The sequence below is a fragment of the Drosophila suzukii genome, chromosome X (genome assembly GCF_043229965.1).
Source record: "Drosophila suzukii chromosome X, CBGP_Dsuzu_IsoJpt1.0, whole genome shotgun sequence".
Taxonomy (NCBI): Eukaryota; Metazoa; Arthropoda; class Insecta; order Diptera; family Drosophilidae; genus Drosophila; species Drosophila suzukii.
Window position 1 is genome coordinate 11,688,035 of NC_092084.1, and position 23,330 is coordinate 11,711,364.

Sequence of the window (23,330 nt, forward strand, 5' to 3'; positions counted from 1 at the left end):
GGCGTGCCGGATGTGCTGAATATGTGGAGCATATATGTAGGTGTGCGTGCATGTGCATGTGTGTGTGTGTGTTCTTAGTGGTAATAAATAAATAGCAAAAAGGTAATAAAACAGATAGCAAAAAAGGAAAGGCAAAAATCCAGAGCAGAAAAAGTGTTTGGCGGAAGGATCAGGATAGGAGAGCAGAGGTTTGAGGATTGGGGAATCTGCCAACTGGTCGCCCATTATCGTATTAGCACATGCCACCAGTGATTATTATGAGGTGTTCTCCACCCACACCTCATCCTGCCCCCATTTCCCCACCCCCTGAACACCCTGAACTCCCCCCTATCCTTTGTCTATGCATGCGTGTATAATTAATTTTGCACCCCTGTTGTATCCACATTGTATCCCCATGTGCTGATCACCCCGGCTTTGGCCTTCCAAGGGAACAATGGATGGCCTTCGTCTCGTCTGGGGGGAGGGGGGTCATAGATGTGGAGCTGGGGTTCCCCCTTAGGAGGAAAATCGGATCTCATCGCCTGTCGACAGACACCAGAAGCCAACGATATGGGGAACACCTCTTTAATTTGCCACCCAAAATGCATATATGCAATGGGTATTGGGTATTGGGTAAAGACCAAATTGGCAGTGACTAACACTGATTAATCCGGACATTGTTGGAATGGCCACTCTGGGCCTGAAAAATCCATTGGGGGATTTCTAAGGAAAAGGCGATTAAAAAAAGTGATTTTTATTTAAATTGATTGCATTTTGAGTTGTGAATATAAACCTCTTTCAAAGTAGTTTATAGGCTTAAGTAACTAAAATCATTTAAAGTGTCTTAAAGTATGCAACAATATATCTTAGGCTCAAAACTACTATGATTATACCTATTCACTGCATACTTTTAGGCAGAAAAATTACATTTAAAAGTGATTTCAAAAACCTACGGATTTGTGGTACACACCAGATATTTATTTAAAAATTTTCCGCATATTCATTATCTTTATAATTTCCTTTAGACATCCACTCATTTTCAAGAAAGCCCTGTTTTTTGCTTTCAAAATAAAAATATGTGTGCAAATAGGGCAACTTAATGGAGCCATAGAAACGAAAAAAGAAAATGGAAGAAATATATAAAGATAAAAGCTTAAACATGTCAAGGTGCTGTTTCCCAGACATTTTTATTCGATATTTGTGTGGCATATAAAATTTCTCTCGGTCTGAACTGAAGCTTAATGTGGGATTTTGCGGGTGTCCGAAAAGATATTTGGTTCTCAGAGGTTCACGTAACCAAAAGTCCAAGCCAATGCCATTCCACCAAGTGGCTCCTTTACCTGGCAGGAAATGTGAGTCCTTGAAAATGGCGTTTCGCTCTTTTTTTTAGGACAGAGAAACCTGATGGACTCTGAATGCTGGGAAATAGTTGCATATATATAAGTTGTCATTTCGATTTGATGACCATTGTCGAACATTATCTACCATAATTCATAAAAGAATGCCGAAAACCCGTGGCTAGGGAAAAGCGAAAGATGGATGAAGATGAATGGGCCCTAAGAACATCTCATTAGGCTGAGTGAAAAATAGACCTCCTTGGGACATAAACCCAGTCGAATCGATGGTGGGATAGAGTAGGATCTTAGGATCCCAGGCCATTTGCCTGGTGCTTCGTGTTTGTCGCCACTTTTGTTTGGACTCTAATGAAATACGCATTATTTGGCAACCGGCTGGCTGGGCAGGGTGAATTTAATATCTGGCAACAGGGCTGCGTCCTGACGACCGTATCCTGGTCGTCGCCTGTCATCCGCAAACGATGCCATTCATTTTAAGACACATGTGTCATTCGGGGACACACACATCCTGGGGAACCCGATTCGAGGACATTGTATTGCGGTCGCCAGTCCTTGGCTTAAGTGTTTATTAATATCGAGTCGTGCGAACACGGACATGTGTTGGTCCCAAATTGACTTTGCCGTAACTGATAAGGTCCCATTTTTCCGTTGCCACAGATTGTAGTTATTGTAACAAGCCATTTGCGATTGTTATCGAGCTTTTGCGGGCAAGACAACAGCTGGTCACACTACAAAAACGCACGTCTTCCAAGCCGGGGATTCAAAAGAAGTCCTTACAGACAGCCAGTCCTTTATGCTCCATTCGATTTCGATTCGATTCGATTTCGATACCCCCCCCATTTTGCGTGGGTGGGGAGCACAATTGTATTTGTGTGGCGAAGCTCGTGAAACGGCAATTATGAACTGCGCCCCTCTACGCGCTTCTCACAATCCCGAAGGAGGTCACGGGGTCAGCAGCTGGCGAGAAGTTCACAATGAAAGGAAAGGAAAAGTTCGCCCTCGATGGCTCTTCAATTATTGTAATCTATTTTAAGGGCCCTTTTATCAATATTCTCGATTCGCCCTCGGAAAGAGTTCTGCTGAGCAGCTCTTCTGCATCGCTCGTTCTGCCTTTTTCCCCATTACTTGTCCTTGCCAAAATTCTTTACTTAACTTTTCCCCTGAGTCGTGCTAACCTGGCCCAAAATACCATACTGCAGGATGCTTTCAGGCCTTGGCAACTTGGCAGTCGAGCCACACACACACCATTTTCCCGTTCCGCTGGGTAATGTCTTTATATTTGAAATTGCTTTGCTATTAAAACAAAATAAACGACGCGACGCGCAACTTATAAATTTTGTTTGAAAATCAAGTGAAATAAATGCAGTGGCAGAAGTAAGGCGCTTTTCTTTTTGTATTCCTTGGTTTTTGTTTGGGGAAAAATCTGGACCGGAGTGGAAAAACAGAAAAGAAACGAGGCGAAAACAAAAGCCCAAGACAAACACGAGCTGTGTATGGATGTGGATGTGCCCGGGGCTGAAAAGGCTATAAAAAAAAGAAAGGGTGAGGAGTTGGGGCAATAAATTCAACTCTTAGCCGGTTGTGTGGGTATATACACATGACCATAAATAGCGGTGCAAGTAAAACCTTTTCTCTCACAGCCCAAAAAAGAGGTCCTTTTTCGCAGAGCCAGTTCGGCGGTTGCGACTTTTAATTTTATTGCCAGGGTCCGGCGAATGGCAAACACAAATATGTTGGCCAATTGTCTGTTTGGGGTCAGCTAATAATTGTTGGACAACGCTTCATATATCACCGAAGCCCAAGTTGCTTTCTTGGTAAATAATTGCCTGCCCGCATAAGTATTCCATTGGAAGATTAAGTACAAAATTCCTGCGGGGGCTGTTCGATTTCTCAATTTCTCAATTGATTTGGTTGTCTTAATGAAAATATGTCAACTCAGTCAGGCAGCATGCAGCATACAGCATTTTTCATTTTAATTTCCACATTAATTTTCAATTCAATTTCGCTGCTCATTGTCATCGATTGAAGGCAGCAGCTTGTCTCCACATTGATTTTTGTCATTGATGAATGCCCCTGACTGGGGCTCGGAAAAAGAAAGTTTCTCATTTATTTCCTGTTCAAACGATTTGATTTTTATTTATTGCGTATTTTTCTAAGGATTTGACTTCTAAGGTTGCCTTTTAATAACTGAAAACTCGCATAATTTCGATCTGCCACCCCCCTCGTGAAAACTTTTCCCCAAGCTGATTAGCCTTCTTGCGGTGAAGGGGACTTGGTCTCCTTTTTGGCTTTTGATTTGTGTGTGCGTTATGTAAATTCATTAAGCTGCCGCCTAAGCTTTTGCGGCTTAGTAGCACAACCTGTACGAAAGGGGGGGTTATAACGCCCAACCACCGACAAAAGGCCAAACAAACAAATTGATAGCCAGACTTTGGCTCAGTCGACTTTTGCCTTGCACTCACAATGCCGTGGAAAGTTTTCATTATGCATGTGCGCCAAAAACTTGGCAAACAAAGAGCGCTGAGGCGTAGTCAAAAAGGGGGTTCGGTTATCCATGGTTGGGGTGGGGGGGATCGCTTTGGGGGTTAGTGAAACTTTCCCGGACGAAGCTCTGGCATAATTAAAATGTTTATGCGTTTAATTGCAAATGAATTCGAGGCGAAAGTTGCCAGTTGCAGCTCACACCAAAAACACAAACACATGACAATTGGTGTATCAAAATTTGGCCCCCGAATGCAAAAAGGATAATTGCTTTGGGCTCGCTCAATCGGAAAATTGTCTTTAAAATTGAATCAGCCAGGAGTTTGAGCCCCACACAACCACATTTGAGCAACAGAAACCGAGTATCCTGCGTTAATTTATGTCTCGCTACTTATGACATCACCGGCCAGGATCAGGAGCAGGGCACCTCTTGGCCCAAACCGCAGTGTCTTCGGTCCACAGAGTTGATCCCGAACGGATGAAAGGGCCAAGTTAGTTGAGTGGCTAGCCGCAGGACTGCTGCTGCCAACGCCCCCTGGCGGGCAGGACATTAAACAGCTTCATTACCTGCAAATTTCTAAATCAAATACGAGGAAAAACCGCAGGCTGAGCTCACCAAAAATTGTTCCCTGGCTGTAGAAGCTCCAGAACGACAATTGATTAGCCAGCAGCAGTGACAATTTGCGGGCAGGATGGGTCCTGATTCCTAAGTCCTTAGTCCTGACTCCTCATTTCGGATTTCTGGCTCTGGATACTCAGGATTCTGAGTTCTGGCGGCATACATGACCAATGCAGAAGTATAAACGATGTTTGTCCCCAAAATTTGCTGACAGGACGAAAATGTTGCGGTTAATGCCTGGTGGAGGCGGAGGTCCTTGGCCAGGATACCGAAGAGTTGGCAGACGATGTGTGGGCGGTGGGCGGTGGGCTTAGTGGGGGTGGTGAAATGGATACATTGTGGCTGTCTGATGGCCAAGTGCCGAATGGAGCTGCGAGCTTATAAAACGGCTGTATCTATACGAAATCCCCGCCTTCAAGCAAGCTCATTAAACCGCTTTCATATGTTTTCTGATTTTCCCATTATATCTATGGCAGTTTTTGGCAGCTGGCTGGGTTCCAAAGATGGCGGGGCATCTGAAATGACAGTTGGAAAGATTATTTTTGGGACATTTTAGATAGGGTATATAGTAAATCACTTTAGCACTCAGCTAAAAATATAAACAAATAGATTGGTAAAAGAAAAAATGTAACTTTATAATAATTCTAATTATTTAATAAGTGAACTATTATTAAGCAAATATAAATATTCATTTTAAGCAATTTTGTATTTGTATTTATATTTTTAATTTTTTTTTTTTTATTTGTATATCTTTTTTTTCTTTTTTTTTAAGGTGGGAATATTTTTAGAGTACCCAGCTTATACGTCTTACACCTTTCTTTTAATAATTCATTAATTATTGCTTAAGGTTGAGTAATCTATCCATATTATTCAGCTCTCTTTCAAAGGGTATTTTCCAGAACCTGTTTCGTCCTTTAAAACTCCTTTTATCCTGGTCCCAGGAGTCGGAGTCAAGAGCCCCTTCTGCTCACTTACTGTTTTACATTTGAATGGCTCGGCAGGTCTCCAATCAGTCTCGCCTGGAGGCATTCTTCTAGTTCATTTAATGCAATTTGCTGTCATCGTCACCCAATGAACTCTCCCTGCCCCCTGACCCCCTGACCCCCTCCTGAGTCAGCGATAGGATCTGTATTGTATTGTCCTGCGCTCCCAGGTGGCTGTATCCTGTATCCTGAATCCCGGCAAGGACATCACCATCCACCCACCGAGTCCCTGTTATCTTTCGGCTGCAACAAGCCAAACAACAAAGTAACCTGAAGACAACAACCGACACATAGATATTTAAATGTACAAATATACTCTGGTACACATACAAAATAAGTAAGGTGCGTCTATGAGGGACCCAAAACAAAAATATAAAAAAAACATTTACCTACCCGAAGAAGGAAAAATGATAAAGAGAACGTCTTGAAATGAATTCATCCCCGGGGACTCTCGACAGCGCCAGAAATTTGTTTACGGCTTTTTGTTTTGGGGGGGGGGCCAAAGAATAATTATATCCCTGGTCGGTTCATCTGATGACACACAAATAGCCGAAAGTTAATGAAAGGCGCCTGTTTTAGCCTCTGTTTCCACTCCAAATGCTGGGCAAATAAAAAGCTGCGAAATAAAATATGTAAATATCATTTGCAATGCCTTTAATGTGCACGTTCCTAATGAGTTTACCCCCCCATTCCCTTATTCCTTCTTTATTTGGGGGGTGCAAAAGAATATACATATAAAACTGATATGGCAAATATTTGATTTCTGTTTTTCCATCTTCCACTTGCAGGCGGAGGATAGCAGAGCAGACCCCAAAGCCGACGAGCCAAGGTAACTGCAGCCGGTATTAGCACAAAAGGTAAATTTAACCTCGAAACTTTCGTGGTGTGGCCACCTTGGCAGTCCGAGCACTCAAAGCCCCACAAAACTGTCGTGCACTTCAGCGATGCTCCAGCTAAGCCACTTATTTTAGTTGGCCAAGAAGTGGCCGAGGGCTTTTGGCCAGATCGAAGGCAGGATACCCTAAGCTTGGCACAGTTTATGGGTCTTACTGAGCTAAGGTGTCCAACAAAAAATTATTAAAATATTGTAATAGGTATCTTATTATAAATATTATCTGTAAATCTGTTTCTATGTTAAAGGTATGTTTTGATAAATGTGATTTACAAAATATATTTTTCTGATACCTTAAGATATGTAAATGTTCCAATACACATTTATTTTTAAACATTTTTTTTGCTTTAATATTGTTTGGTATAAGTTCTTGGTGTAAGCCTATCCTATAACTAGAATATATGATAAAAATTTGAAGGCAGTAGCTCTACTGGTTTGGGTTATGGACTACACCTGCGTTTTTATCGACAGGTTTTTTATATATAGATGCATGGTAGTACCAAAAAGTATATTTTTTCACATATTTTTAAGCTTGGCAAATACGTTCCGACCAAAATTCATAGGTTTCATTACTTACATCCTCGAGTTTTAAGAGTGTGTGCCTTGGGGCTTCAGGCTCATATTGCCCCATGAACTCCCCGCCCAATTTTTCCACCACCCGCCTCCTTTATACTCCTTCGCTATCTGGAATGTCTGTCAGGGGCTAGTCGAGATTCAGACGCTTAACGAGCTGCACTTCGCGATGGGAAAAACTATTTTTCCGCTCGTCTCCATCTCCATCTAGCATTTTTTTCTTCCAGCCTTCTGTATGCTAAGTGAAATTTAATGCTGTGGAAAATTGTAAGATCTCAGTACTAATATTTATTTTCATATTTTTATGCTGAGCTGCGGATTGCGGGGAGGCGAAAAAAAGAGAAAGAACGCTCTGTGTGCAATAATTTAATTTGCAATTTTCCATTGCTGACCAAAATTTACACACACACACACAACCGCTTGCACTTTTATTCCACCGAACTCAACGGGTAAATACTCCTCGAAATGTATGTATAGCACACCCATATACCATATATGAAATTAGTTTTTCGGTTAGCTTCTATTGTTGTTCGAGAATTCGTGTCTGTGGGCAAAACTAAATTGCGAAATGATATTACCACAATATTATTGCCAGTTTTTCATGGCTGTGAAAATGGTGGGGCACGTGGAGAAGGCATAAAGTACACAAACGGAAATGGTCAAATGATCGCGGCTCTGTCCGTAGAACGTTGCAAATTTAAACAAACAGTGGCGAACGTGTTGCCCGGATTTTCCTGGGTTTTCCAGGGGGGTCAGGGTTGGTATTCCCCCCCTCCCAAAAATATGTGGCTCAGTTTTTCGGTTGCCCTTCGCCTGATGAAATTGAAGGCGTTGGGCAAACGGAGATGGCTAATGGCTAATGGCCCGTGGAAACGTGCCTGACTGAGCTGATTTGATTTTCCCTGGGTTTTCCCTGCTTTTTTCCTGGCCTGTCCCAAGTATTTGCAGATGAAATGAGCAAACATTTTTATGAACAAACCGAAGCCGGAAGTCGATTTCTTGCTCATAAGCAGAATGAAGGGCTCACATGGGAGCGGTCATAAATCAGAGTTTCCATTACACTTTCAACAAGTCTGGGGGGCCCAAAAATCCAATTTGGCCACCGCAAAATTTCCATTAAGTTAAGCTGGTGGCTCCTTTTGCATGTTCATTAAGGCTGGAAAATTGCAAGGTGCACGGTGCGTTTTACATTTTACAAATGCATTACGTATACGCCGTGTATTCGCGATGCAATCACGCCGAAAATTCGTTTCCATATATTACACAAGCCCACACAGACACGCAATATTCTATGTGTGTGTGTGAGAGCCTATATTTGCGTGTATGTGTGTGTGCCCAAGTGGGCGGTGGGCAGTGGGCGTGGCTTTTCAGCGAGTAGGGGTAAAATGCTTTTGATTGTTTGGCCCTGCCAGTTATTTATATTTGTATTGACTGCATTTTTGGTTTATGTTGCAAAAGCTTGGCTTGGTGGGTGGTGGGTGGTTGGGTGGTTTTTCGCCAGTGGGTGGTGCATAGCCAGGGGGGGGGGGGGGGGCTTGAAGGGGGCACTCCACTTTTCTGCGGGCATTGCGGCAGCTCAATTTCGTTAGCCGTGTTCACTATAAAAATTTCTCCTGCCCCTTCAACTCGCAGCTTTCACTTTTTTTCCTTGGTGTGAGTGTGTATATATATTTTTTGTGGGCTACAAAATTTTGCAAATGCCAATTTTTGTTGCCATTTGTGTTGCTGGTGTGCTCGTTTTTGGCCAGTTTTTAACATTTTCCCTTGCTGTTGTTGTCTGGTTTTTCGGCAAATTGGTTTACAGGCCGAAAAATACAGAGAGAGAGTCCAGAAACAATAACTATCCTAAGGCTAGAAAACTGCGCCCAACACTCAGTTGTTGTTATTGCTGTGATTGCTGGCAAAATATTTATTTCCCACTTTTTGCATCTGTTTTAGCATATTGTGATTCACATTCACTCTGCCACTCTAACTATATATATATTTTCAACCCGCTTTTCCGCTTTTCCCGGGCCCCGAATCATTGTTAACCAGACGATTTTCGCACTTCCTACTTACAAAATAAAACACATGTTCCAAGCGGATGTGAGGCAACCAGGGAATGTGAAAAAAAAATATAAATTACAAAGCCAAAAGTTTTAAATTCCCTGGCAGAGAATGCAATTCAATTGCTTTCTCCCAATCTTTCCTACAACAGAAATATCCTAATTCAAAGGACCGAAAACTTTGACAAATGTGCTTGGAATAAACCAAATTTACCCATTTGGTTTAAGGAAAAAGGAATTAAAATGTGTAGTTATAATAGGGGTACTTGCTATTTTCATTTGATAACTAAGAGAGCATAAAATGAAATGAGAATTACAAACTGACAAAGAAATCCCCGAAGAATTTTCCTACTCAAAATAGTTCCTTGGGGAAGGAGAAGTTGGTTTTTACCAAGTTAAAATTCTTGAAATTCCAGAATTACTCGCTCTGCGAGCTGTGGGAAAAGTAAGCCGCAGAATAAATAAACAGACAGTGGAAAACAATGGCAAACGGGGAAAATTGGGGAAATTGGGAACCGCAGCGAATTGGAAAAAGTCAAATGCGAGAGATGTAAATGTCTATGGATATATAAATATCAATTTAAATATATATATGTATATAGATATATAGAAAATACACATGCACGACTGTGGGTGTGTGGGAAAGCTTCCAAATGACAAACATTTCAATTAAATTCCAATTTGAATAAATTCCTAGCAACCAAAACAAACTCCATCTTCCTTTTCCAACGCCGCCATGCCAGGAAAATGGCAAAATAAAATAAAATGAGGGAAAAGCGAATGAAACGTAACAAGCAGAAAATTACATCAGCGACTGTCCGAAAGTCGAACGAAAATGCCAAAAACAGCAGATGGACAGCCGGGGGACCGGGTTTCAGGGATCCCAGGATCCAAGGATCCCAACAGAACTACAGAGAAACGCACCAGCATCAGAAACTAATTAAGAGAATTGCAATTGACAATGGGTGGGGAAAGTCGGGCGCTAGTCGCATAATGAGCTCCGGATTCGACTTGAGTCGCTGCAGCTGCACCCGCGAAATCAGCGCTTAAGGAAATGGAAAACTGTTAATTTCCCATTTTCCGATGATCGACTATGAGATGCTTTTTTTATAGAAGGCTTAAAATCACATTTAAAGGTGCCCAGAAGTATGCAGTAAAAAATTATGTGGCCTTTTGGGCTTTAAGTATAGTGTTGCCTACTTTTAGGAACCTCCTTAAGTTACTAAAACCTTGAGTAGAATTTTGAGACTATGAAACAGAAATAAATTATGAAGTGTAAGCACAATTTTAGACAATGAATGAACTCAAGGATGCCTAAAAGTATGATTTAAAAAATGGCATTGCCTTCAGCACTCAAAATATATTGTTGCCTACTTTGAGACACTTCTTTAAGAGATTTATGGCTTTAATAAAATTTACAATAAAACAGAAATCATATATTAAAATAAAATTCTGGATAAGACTTATTATAAATTCAATGGACTTTATAATCTTTTAATCACAAACGAAAACATTTCATTTGCAATTTGCTCTTTAGATTGATTTGAAAGTGTCAAGAAATCAGTAAACGCTAGCTTCCTTTTTGTTTGTCAAAGTAGAGGCTTTTGGTTGCAAGATCTCACATAGCTGATGTGCTCCACTCACCGCACATAAATACTATAAAAGCAAAAGCCACCGGGAGAAAGGGAGGCAGGGAAAAAAGAGATGCCGGAGAAAGCGGGGCAAGCAGTCAGAGATAGAGGCCTTCTATCGACCTCAATTCACGGGCTCTGGCTTCAAATGAAATTGTAATTTTATACAAATCGCAGTGCCAATCGTTGGAGTCGGGGCGAAAAGGCCAGGAGGAGAAAACTTGCGGAAAACTGGATGGCAGGATGGGCGGAAAAATTGGGGGAGGGGCGCCGCCGGCATACGTGCCTTGGCTCCATAGTACTGATGGCCATCATTTCCCCGCCTGCTTTCCACTTTCTCCGTCCTGCTTTCTTTCCTTCTTCCCATTGGAACGTGACAAACGAAATCTCCTATTTCCTATTTCCACCTTTAATTCTGGAACTGCCCCTGGAGCCTCAGGTCCTCCGCCTCCTCTGATGACCACAATTTGTAGTCATTGAGTGTGCCAAGGAGGCGACCTGAAGAACCAGAACCAGATTTCTCACACAAGGAGAAATGGGAGAAAAATCCTTGAGCGTGGTGGAGAAAGGAGAAAGGAGAAAGCGGCGAGGTGACACGAAAACGAGCCACTTGTGTTGTTCACTTAAATAGTTGCAAGTTAATTAAGTTAAAATATGGCCAGGCACTGCCAGAAGGAGATGAAGATGCGAATGCGAATGCGGATGAAGCTGGCGGAGATCGGGTTCAGAGGAGGAGGAGTGTCTATTAAACGGGAGTGCACAACTCGAATGACAAACTCGGATCCAGTTAGCGTCCTCGGCCAACGGGGCGTATGTGCGATGTCCTTGCCCGTCGACTAATGGCCAAGTTGTCCTCAAGTGTGTGCATGTGTGGCCTGCATTAGACAAATCAGAAGGCGTGAACTAAAGATGATTGAAATGGAGACCAAGGAGCAGAAGGACCTCGAGTTTCAAGGAGCAGGGAGCAGAGACCAAACTTTTTACGACAGTCAGTTGGACACATATAATCAAGTTGAGTCATAAGTAATCAGCTTGTCAAGGACTTGGGACGAATATTTGTACTGACTGTTTGGGATTTACTTCTATGCTATAATATAGCTTAAGGTCATATAAATAAATAAATAATAATAATTACATACTCTTTAAAAGTAAAGATATTTTACAACATACTTACTACTGTGACCTACATTAACTAACTAATTAAATAATTTTTAGTTTGTTCTTCGGGCCAAATGAATTTATTTGCAGAAAGTATGACTTTATAATTATTAATATTATTTCCATATTATTTATTCAAGGTTTTTAAGCATCAAAAAATATATACGTGGTGCCACAGAAACCAGTGTTGCAAAATCACTTTTAGATGTAATTTCGGGTGTCTAGAAGAATGTAACAATATATTTTAAAATTAAAAGTATGGCGAATTCAGTCACAAGACTACTTTTATTTAAACACTGATACTCTTACGAACTCAAAATCACTTTTCCAACTGATTACCAAACCTAAGTGTTGCAAAACTCACGCAGGTTGTCTTTAATCAGCTTTAATGAGCACTGAACATTTTTGCTTAAAGCAAAATGAAATCGATGCGCATCGATTAAAAGCCAATATAGGCAAAGGTGGCTGTGGCGGGTTGTGAAGGACGAACTTATTCGCAACTTCAGCTTTCATCCCGTAATTATTGAACTAAAACTTTCACCTGGCTGATGGCTGTAATGAGACACCCAATGCCCCCCGCCCCCCGGCTGATTTCTAATTAGTTTTTAATACATTTTCCCTACATTTTCCATGCAGAAAACAGAATACCGAGTGACACACGTGCTCACATGCGATACAAGCCGCTTACAGGGGATCAAAACCACTCAATGACTAATTAGCATACGCAGAGAGAGCTCCGGCTGCTGTGGTATATATCGGTATCTATACCCATATCAATACCTATAGATATACGAAAATATCTATTCCATAAATAATGGCGAATCTAATTCTTTATGTAGACCTTGCGAATTAGCACTAATTGCCAAAGCCGATCAGGTCATTCCCCCATTCGATTTTGGTTTTTCCTGGCATGACAGAAAAAATTTTTCTCGGCTTTTTCGGGGGGCCAGGAGCGTATAAAGAAAAGCCGAACGACTATTTCTATTTTTATTTTATTTCGCTCTGGCTTCTGCCTTTTCGAAACTGATAAAAACAACGTTTGCCATTTCGACAGCCGTTTGATGGTTTTGTTGCCCCGCAGTTCTGCTGTGGCCAGCACTTTTCCAGCATTTCCCCCACCATGAGTTTAGTTGTTGTTTTGAGCCGCCATTGCGTGACAGCCATTTGTCTCATCCCCCTGCTCTACCACCCCCCCTCGAACCCCGGCCACGCCCACTTGAGTGCCCCTGCCCGCGAATTCTTCAGACACTGAGTGCCTGAATGACAGACGGAGAGCGGGAGAGAGAGAGACTGGCTGACGCACTGACTGACTGACAGCGAAATCATTGAAATGTCACTTGTGCTGTCACTTTCGCTGGGCTTTCTTGTGGTGGTGAGATTGAGGGAGGTGCTGTTGTGGGTGGTGCTACACGCAGAAAAATACATGTGACTTAAAGAAAGAAGTCCCTTAAATACAAAAAAATGCCCAAAAACAGGATGTTCCAGAGAAAACTTTGCATATTTGCACAAGGGTTTTTATCCATTGTGATTTTATGAATTTTAGCTTTGAAAATATTAAATTCAACAACTATATTTAATGAAGAATCTTATATATATAGTATCAATTTAAAATGTTCTCGTTGAAGATGATATTATTAGGTTTACAATAAAAGCCCAGTTTCTTATATGTAATACTTTGATGATCATTATAAATCTTCCTTTTTTACGACTCACCTCCCCATTTTTTCGAGTGCACTTCGCCTTGTGCCGCGTATTCGATTTCAATGGCGAAAAAGATTTCCCCCAGCCAGTCACTTAATGTCAGTTAATTGAGCTGCCTGCCGCCACGCCCCCAGTTGGTTTTTGCATAGGATTAAAATATCCTTTGGCAGAGGACCGCGAAACACGGCGGCCAACAAAAGAAAATTAAAATCGAATTTGAATTCGAAAAGGGGCTGCTGTGGCGGTAAATGTTGAAAAACGAATGCAGGCGCCAAATAAAATGGCCGGGCCATGCTGTTTTTTAATTGAAATTGCACTCATCATCATCTATCATATTTCGCAGGACTGGCAGTGTTATTTTTGCCGACTTAATTAAATTGCCAGCCCGCAGGCTGGTTGGCCCACATATATTCATTCATATTCACATTGCAAACAGGCAGGTGCGCATGCTTTTGAATTGCAGAAATTGTCACCTGCATGTGGAAAGTATATACAGATTAGTTGCTTACCTTTCGAATGGGTTTGAATATGGTTGGTTATGGGGATTGCATTTAAGTGAGTGATAAGACCGGCACTTGGACGTCTGAATCCCCAGATGTGCATTCATATGCATGCTCAGGGATTTTTCTACTATTCCTTGAGTGTATTCAAAGACTCAAATGGGGGAAATAGTTTATTTGCCCGGCTTACGCACCTGTTTCCGGTTCCTGTTGCTGCTTTACCGATCCTTTTTCGGCCAGCAAGAGGGCCCTGAAAGCATTTCCCGCTGCCCCTAAAAGCATGCTGCATAATTTTTGGCTCCTGTGCAGGACCCTTGCAAATGCATTACGTGCCCTGGGTAAATGTGTGTGTGTGTATGGGGTGGTATAGGAAATATTGCCTGTCAAACATATCTTTGGCTTAATTCATGCGTTGCCACCCCAAGTACCCGAATCCAGAATCCAGAATCCACAATCCAGGACTCGGGATTCGGTATCCTGCTCAATCCCGCGGCATATGCGGGCGTGCGTGCCAGGATGGTAAACCAAAAATCGACACACAGATACTCCAATGCAAACCAATACACCGGCACTTTCATACATCCATAAGCCATTTGACGTGGCACGTGAGTCAGCTTATGAAAATCAAATTTCTATACAGAAACAAGCCGGCATATGAGATATTTGTTTGCAGCCACGACTCAACAAATGCCCTTCAATGATGGATATTCGTTTGAAATGGCGGGGGAGCGGAAAAGAGGGGACTCCTCGACAGCCTCGTGGAATGTCAAAGGTATTCGATCTACCCCGACCCGAGAATTTCCATTATTTTTAGGTCACACATCAGGAAGCAAAAGGTGTGCAGTGGGAAAATATCTCATGGTTATGAATCGAAATTTTTAAGAAATATTAAATGATTGATTTATATAAAGGATCTTTCATTTTTGAATGATTTTTAATACATCTCCTTAAGATATATAAATATTCAATATTTTTGATATTGCTTTAATTAATAAAAACATAAATATCAGCCCTGAGCACTTGAAAAAGCAGATAATCGATAAACAAAAATAAATCGATATATATCGATATTTTTAAAAATTTATTATCAATCACCCAAGTGATTTTGTTATTCTTTAACTTAAAAAAATCTATTCTAATTTTTTAATAATGATCATTATATTTTAAATTATTATTTAAATTTTCCAATTTTATAAGATGTTTTATTATTCAAACACTTTCTCTTTTACCTCTGTCTTGAATGGCATTTCTCCATGTGTGACTGGCTCGGCCTAAGAGTTTTCCCAATAGATCGTGTTTGAGATTTGTATTTATTATTCCACTTTGTGTGGGTTAAATCAAATTTGCATATAAGACATCGACTTCAGGACTCGCCGAACACTTCCACATCCACATCCACTTCCACTTCCGCTTCCAATTCCCGACCGCAAGCGCTGGCAAACTTGATGAAAGACTAAGAGCCGCCGCGTATTATAATCAATGGGTAAGGTTATGTGATGGTATATGCTGTATGGTAAATGCTATGGAGTGTATATGTGTGAGTTCTGAATTGAGGTTTTCACTTTAAATTGGTTTGGTTTAGTTTGCTGAATGGATTTCGGTTAGAGCGCCAAGTGCTGCGGTGCCCGGAGAAGATGTTTCTGTTTCAAGATTCTTGGGTAGAGCTGCCTGGTGCGTGTGTTTTAATCATTTCACGTGGCAGGCTCAAGGACATGTCTGTATGTCTCTGAGTGTGTATGTTTGTTGGCCAGGAAACGGAGCCTCTTTTTACGCCTCCCAATCAGTTGTTAGTCAATCAGGGCAGGGGGCCTAAAAGCCGGCAACAGTTTTCACCGTGTTTGAGTGAACTTAAATCAAGTCTTCCCCCAGAGTTGCCGGGCAAAGTTTTCCACTGCCGTTTAGTTGTTGTGGCCCGTAACTAATATAAACATGCATGCCAGGGGGCAGGAGCCACTCCTCCTTTTCCCCCCTCCCCTGGCAGGACCCACTCCTTCCTTCCTTTCTTCCTTCCTGCGTGTGTGTCTAAGTTATTGAAGTTGATTGTGGCTGCTGTCCTTGTTTGACTGCCTGCAGCTAACCGATGTGGATGTAGATGTGGATGTGGATGTAGACGGGAATGTGGATGTGGATGTGGATGTGGATGTAGACGTGGATGTGGATGTGGATATTTGGATGTGGATGTGCTCGGAGTAGACCACAGAATGCGTGCACGTTATGTTTACTGATTGAAGTTCAAGCGTTGGCCAAATTAAATACAGCAAACTAACACAAGAAAGGGAGAAAATAGTGGCATACGGATGGCAAAGGACCCACAGCAAAAAAATAACCGGAAAAGTTGCTCAGGGCAACTGAAAAATTCTGGGAAAATTACAAAATAAATTTACATGGTATTTTCATATGGAATTTAATTATTTCATGACTTAATTAAATTAAACATTATTAAGAAAATGTGCTGTGTAGAATTTTGATAACTATTTTCTTGCTTTTACATATATGCTTGGCAATTATTAAAACATATATTCTGTGTTTATAATTGACAGTTTACTTAAATGTGGTATTTGGGAAAAGATGTCCTTTTGTAATAATGGACGATAATTGTTTTATTTTATTTAGATGGGAATGGATAGAACAGGCACATGAATCAAGCGTTATTACTCCCGAATATTGGTATTCGTTTTCAGACTTATTCGTTGGTTTTTGATCATCATACTGTATTTTTTCTTTGATCAACTGAAATAATTTTAGCAAACAATAGAATTACAGCTTTTTTTGCCTTTAAAAAACAGAAAAATATCCACTAACTCAAAACAAACGTCTCAAAAAGCATGAAAAATCCTTATTTGAGTGTAGGACTCCATGGAAATGTCAGAGTTAACTGGGGGGAAAAAGAAGAGACTGGGGGCCAACCAAAATTGTAACCAACACATGAACAGCAGAAGGGAAAAATGCTGCAGAAATGTGTAACAAAGCGTTGTTACTTCATTAAAAGCGTTTGATGTGCGCCCGTGTGCGTGAGTATCTGTGTGCGGGGGCGTCTGTGTTGGTGAGCTGAGGCTACGCAGATGTCACGTATTTGTTTTGCAGTTGCTCAAAATTGTCCCATCCTGTCTGTTCCTCTTCATCTGCAACCTCTTCGAATTTTCACATTTTCTCGTTTTTTCTGTACTTAATGAAAATTGCTCAGGTTGCAGCAAAAAGCTGCTCGTTTTTGTTTTCCCCGCCCATTTTTGCTGGATTTCTTGCTGCTTTTCCCGTTGCCATCAGTCGCTTGACGCATATTAAACCCGAAGTTGCACATTTTTTGCCCACCTCTTTTCAATTTCTATCTCCTCTTATTTTGCTGCAACGCATTTCAATACAAAACCGCGCCACCTATGAGAAGGGCTTAGGGAGAAAAGGGTTTTAAAAAAAGTGTGGTATAGTCGTAATTCAAATACCCTAAAGTGCTTTTCACCACCCTGATGGAAGTTCTCCTGAAGTTTAGTCCAAAAAACGATTTTTCCTTCCAGTTTTTCAATCGTAACTTGGTCAAATCAAGGCGTACAGCTAAAAGACCGACTGTTTTGAACAGCTTGCTAAATATGCTAACGATCCCAATCATTTTAAGGAAAATTTATTTTTTGACCATTTTTCGCATTTTTTGTAACGTCTTTTTTTGCCAAAAATGTGAAAAGTTAAAAATTTTCAGGTTTGAATGCCAATGGATTGGAAATTAAGCAACGAGCTCAACGAGGTATGACATTCCTCGATCTGACGATTATTTTCTTTATAGCGCCAAAAAAACTGAACTTTTAGGACAAAAAATGGAGTGCCGAATTTAATCAAAAATACGAGATTCAAATTTTAGTCAAAAATTCGATTTTTTTCCAGTTTTTCAATCGTAGTTTGGTCAAGTCAAGGCGTACAGCTAAAAGACTGACTGTTTTGAACAGCTTGCTAAATTTGCTAACGATCCCAATAAATTTAAGGGAAATGTATTTTTTGACCAATTTTCGCATTTTTGGTAAGGGGGTGCATCGTCTTTTTTTGCGAAAAATGTGAAATAATAAAAATTTCCAGATTTGAACGTGAATGGATTGGAAATTAAGCAACGAACTCAACGAGGTATGCCATTCTTCGATCTGACGTATACTTTTTTTACAGCAGGCAAAAAACTGAATTTTTAGGGCGAAAAATGGAGTTCCGATTTTGGTCAAAAATACGAGATTCAGATTTTAGTCAAAAATGCGATTTTTCTTTCCAGTTTTTAAATCGTAGTTTGGTCGAATCAAGGCGTACAGCTAAAAGACCGATTGTTTTGAACAGCTTGCTAAATTTGCTAACGATCCCAATAAATTTAAGGGAAATGTATTTTTTGACCAATTTTCGCATTTTTTGTAAGGGGGTGTATCGTCTTTTTTTGCAAAAAATGTGAAAAGTTAAAAATTCTTAGGTTTTAGTGCCAATGGATTGGAAATTAAGCGACGAGCTCAACGAGGCATGACATTCCTCGATCTGACGTATACTTTTTTTATAGCAGCCAAAATACTGGATTTTTAGGGCGAAAAATTGGAATTACGATGTTAGTCAAAAATACGAGATCCAGATGTTTTCCCGGCAATTCAGTCCGGCCCAATTTTTGGCCAAGTATTATAGCGAATATACTTTCGAACTCATAATTTTGAAAGATTTTCAGTGACCTCTTAAATTTCAATGCTGTTGATAAATGCACAGCTCTTTGGTTTATTTTTCATAAGAATCGAATGTGCAATCGTACCGACTTGCTGTTCTGGAGTTTGGAGTTGGGATTTTTCCGGTTCGGAAAAAATGGGATTGGGATTCGAAGTGCATGGGTGGAGGGGAGGGCTTCTAAGAGGGGCTTCGGAACGTGCGTTCCACTTACGCAGCGACGGTAACGGTAACGACGGCGATGCTGGCGACGCTTTTAGCAGTCGCATTATGCATGCAGCAATGCGGCGTCTGTCTGTGTGAGAGTCCTGTGAGTGTGCGAGTGTGTGAGTGAGTGTGCGAGAGTGTGTGTGTGAGAGGGGCGAGTGTGTGTATGTGTGGGTTGGCTTCAGCAAAAAGTCCAAAGTAGGGCATGGCACTTAATTGAAAAACTTTTATGCGGTCGACAACGCAGCGAGTGAGCGAACTCGGGGGGAGTTGGGCGTTCTGGGGATTGCAAGTGGAAAAATGGCGGACAAACGGACAGCACCTTTCCTGCAGAGCCCCCCCCCCCTTTCAAAGTCCCCATACCCCCAATCCCAAAAGCAACCCCCAACATCCCCAACAGCTGTCCCATCTCTTGCAACGGCAATAAAAAATAGTTTATTGTGGCACACAAAAGGCTTTGTCCTTGTCTCATATTCTTCTCGCCTGCCCGACTATTTTGATTTTTCCCCACATTAAGCCCGGTTCCATCATTTGCAAAAATGCCACCTTATATGCCAGAGAATAAATATGTGCGAGTAATTTGCATATGCACACAAAGAGATAGATGGGAATAGGGATATGCGGAGGTGGTTTCGGAATGGATTTGGCTTGGCTTGGGATTGCCTAAGACAAAAGAAGCTGGGCGGCAACTTTTCCACCCTGAAAAGTCACTTTGATTCAGATAAATTTCCCGAAAGTGCAGGCAATACCACGCATTCACCAGAAAAATCAGAAAAAACAGAATTACCCTGCTGCGAGTTAGTTTTTCAAGAACAAAAAACTCTTAAAAAACAAGAGACTATCTTTATTGGTACCTTTTTTGGTACAAGAAAAAAATGGGTGCTGATATGCTGCTATAAAATAAAAAAACCAAAATAACACTTCTACAAGTTAGTTCTTAATTCTTCAAGAACAAAAACCTCTTAAAAAATATTACACTATCTTTATTGATATATTTTTGATTATTTATGAAACGCATCCACCAGAAATATCAGGGCTACTATACTACTTTATACGAAAAACCAGTATTATACTGCTACAAGTTACTTTTTCAAGAATAAAATTCTCTTAAAAGAAGACACTATCTTCAGTGATACCCTTCTGATGATTAATTTCTATAGAGACGTTTAAAGCCCCGTTTTAAAGGTGAATAAACTAAGTGACACTTGATTTACTTCCATCACCTTTGCTTTTCCACAATTTCCTTTACATTTTAAGCGCTCAACTGGTTATCAAGTGGTGCGTTGAGTCAATAATGAAAATATATTGCACATACGCAGCGTTGCCATGAACTGCATTTCCATTTTCCAATTTAGAGCCGCACGATATTCGCTTTTTTTTGCTCAGTTAATTTAAATTTGCATATAACATCTGGATGAACAGCTGCGGAAGGAAGTTTGTTAGGCGGAAGCTCTAAATGATTTTTAATTGCAATTATTTGTGGCACAGAGCCCTTAAAAGCGACTGTTGGGTTGTTCAATTAGAAATGCATGGAATGAGAAGTGTTCTTGGTTTTTTACTGAAACTATAAAATAAGTATACATGGAAGTACGACAAAGATTTATAAGTTATACAAGTCGAAAGAAGAGGGTTTCAGTATTTTCTTGAAATGTAAATACCATCCCCCTCGGTTAACTGTCGTATCAACCTCCTTCCATTTTCGGGAACCTAGTAAATCCATCATTAGGATCTGGTAATCTCCTTCCTCGATTTTTGCTGGCTTCGCTTTCTTGGAAAAGGGAATGTGGAGCGTAGTGGGCCTAACATTTTAATTGGATGTGCATTATACGGAATCAGCCGGGGGATGAGTCCTGGTCAGCAGTCGTTGGTGGAGTCTGTTTATCAATGGGCTCCTGTTCCAGCTGCCAGCTGCCATCTGCCTTAACCCTCTGCAGCCCCATCGATGCTCCTTAACCCCCTGTTGCCGTCCGGCATTTGTGTGCAGCCAACACAGTGATGAGGCAGCTGACATCCTCGTCATCCGCATTCGCCTCTACTTTTCCCCCCAAAAACCCCTGCTTTTCCAGCCTTTTGAGATTTTCCGGGCGCGCAGCAAATGAAAATCCAATGATACGCAGTCACACACACTGCGAGTGCAATTTTCTGCCAACTTCGCCGCACATTTGCGGAGAATTGTTGGGAAAGAACATGAGAAAAGCGCAAAATCATTACGATTTGAATGCCATAAAATGCGTTTTCTTGTTTCGGTTGGGGGTTTTGGGTCCCCCAAAAAAAAAGGAGGGAACCCCCTTATTGGGGTATTGTCTGCTTAACCACAAAGTGAGCAGGAAAATGTCTTTTTTAGTCGACAGCTAAACACTATTCAGTCTGCCACTCCCAATCGCACTCCCTTCTATTTTGTCGCTCCCCTGACATAATAAACCGAACTGTCGTAGACATGCCACGCCCCCCTGTACAGCGCCCACGCCCACAACGCTTTCCCATTTCCCATTTCCTCGCACATGCAATTGGCAGAAGAAACCTCAACACACAAAAGGCGTCGCGTGTTCTTCGTTTCTCCATTATTTTCTTTCTTTTTTTTTTTTTTTGCTTATCCCGGTCAGTTGTTGGAAAAACCAAGAACAGAGGTTGCATTACATTTTCCCACCACCTCACTGCCCCCCAAAAAAAAACACCTGGGCTTTCAACATTGATTTCGCTTTCAGTTGGCCAAGCTCCCCGAGCAACAGAAACAATCAAATTCAGCTTAACGACAAGCACTTGACTTACATACCCCCAGATGCAGACAATTGCAGGAGGGCCAAATAAAATAAAATAGAATAGGGTAAAGTAATAGCAGGGACTACATTTAAATAGGACATACCTTTTGGGGATTTATATACTTCGTAGAGCCGAAAAAACCTTTAAAATTATACATATGATTAATATATAAAATACGAAAGACAAATATCATAGTCGAAGTTATGATTTTAATTATATTTTCTATATGCATTGAGGTATTAAAAATAAATACCTTCTAAAAGATTTCGTATTTCGAAGTGGCAAAACCGGCTAAACCCTAAGCCAATTTATTTCTTTGAAGATTTGAGTATGTACTCAATATCACCCCTTTTAAATAAACACTAAATCCTAGGAAAATGGTAGTTATACCACAAAATCTTTGAACCATTTAAGTTAAAAAGAATAGTAATCAAAAAAATATGATAGTCAAAGTTGTGATTAAAATAATCATTAAATGTATTTCAAGATATAAAAAATAAGTAACTTTTAGAGGAATATACATTTTTCTTATGGAGTACTCAAATCATGATGAAATGTCAGTAGTTAAAATTGCCACGAGTTTTAAATTCTGTTAAAAAATGTATAGCTATCTTGAGTATACAAGATAATAAGGGCCAATTTGTAATACAAATGTTATTTTAATGATGCCTATAAATTGATATATAAAATAAAGAAGCTAATTCAGGTAATTTGATGAGGCTAAGGCAAAATAGGCAAGGCAAATATTTTTTAATAATATAAATTGGTATATCAATACGTTTTAAATTCTGTATGAAAATGCATAGCTATCTTAAGTATACAAGACAGATAATAAGGGATAATAAATACAAATATTTGATATAAATTGATATATATTAATGCAGAAAATGAAGAGGTAGTTCAGGTTATTTGAGTAGGCTAAGGGAAAAAATGCAAGACAAATATTTTATAATAAAATAAATTCATATGAAGAGCTAGTTCAAAATAAGCAAGGCAAATATTTTTTATTATAATAAACTGATATATCTTTATGCAGAAAATGATGAGCTGCTTGTGGAAATTTGAGTAGGCCAAAGAAATGTATATGTAAGTCAAATAATAAATATTTAATTGGGTGCACATACCTTGTGAGCCAAATGCAGCCCATTTTTCCCAGCTCGAGCCGGGTTTATCCCTACTGAGGCACTGCAAAATATCACGAAGGAGATAATAAAGCTCTTAAGTTCCTTGAGGCAATGAGCACACTGCCATCCTATACCCACTTTAACTTTTTTATATATTTTTCCCCAGCTTTTCTGGCTGTAACCCACTTTACAACTTCCTCGAGTGCCGGGGCTTCCCAGCCATATCCCTACCCATATATAGACATAGATATATATATCCTTCGCCCCCCTTGAATAATCATAAACTAACGGCGCCTCAAAGTATGCAATGCATGTGCGGAACTATCCTCGTGTGTGTGTGTGTGTGTGAGCTGCAAAAGGACGAATTAAATTGCATTTTGTATTGATTTCAATTAAGTTCTGTTCGCTTATCCTTTGGAAGTGGGGGCTTGGGGTGTGGAAATGGGGAAAACTTTACCCTATCTGTGTGATTTCAGCTTTCCCGGCGACTCGAGTGGCGTGTTACGTATACGCCTCGTTGCGCTCCAATTGGCTGGGCTTCCCCCCTGATTGATTGTCTAATTGTTTGGCCGGCAAAAGTGCATCAACGATTGAAGTTGGGGAACATAATCACCCCTATATCTTCCCCCATCTGATTTGTGGCCAACCTTCCTT

General features: G+C 40.6%; 1 protein-coding gene across 3 annotated transcripts in view; it reads left to right on the forward strand.

The window, feature by feature from the left end:
* Nucleotides 1–23,330, forward strand: part of dpr8 (defective proboscis extension response 8) — a 167,620-nt gene that overhangs the window by 70,372 nt on the left and 73,918 nt on the right. For 2 of the 3 annotated variants that reach the window (XM_017070101.4, XM_036820549.3), the window contains exon 3: nt 6,206–6,274. The gene's annotated coding sequence lies outside the window, so the exon portion shown is untranslated. The remainder of the gene's footprint in view (nt 1–6,205; nt 6,275–23,330) is intronic. The other variant, XM_065867796.2, reaches the window with a different exon arrangement.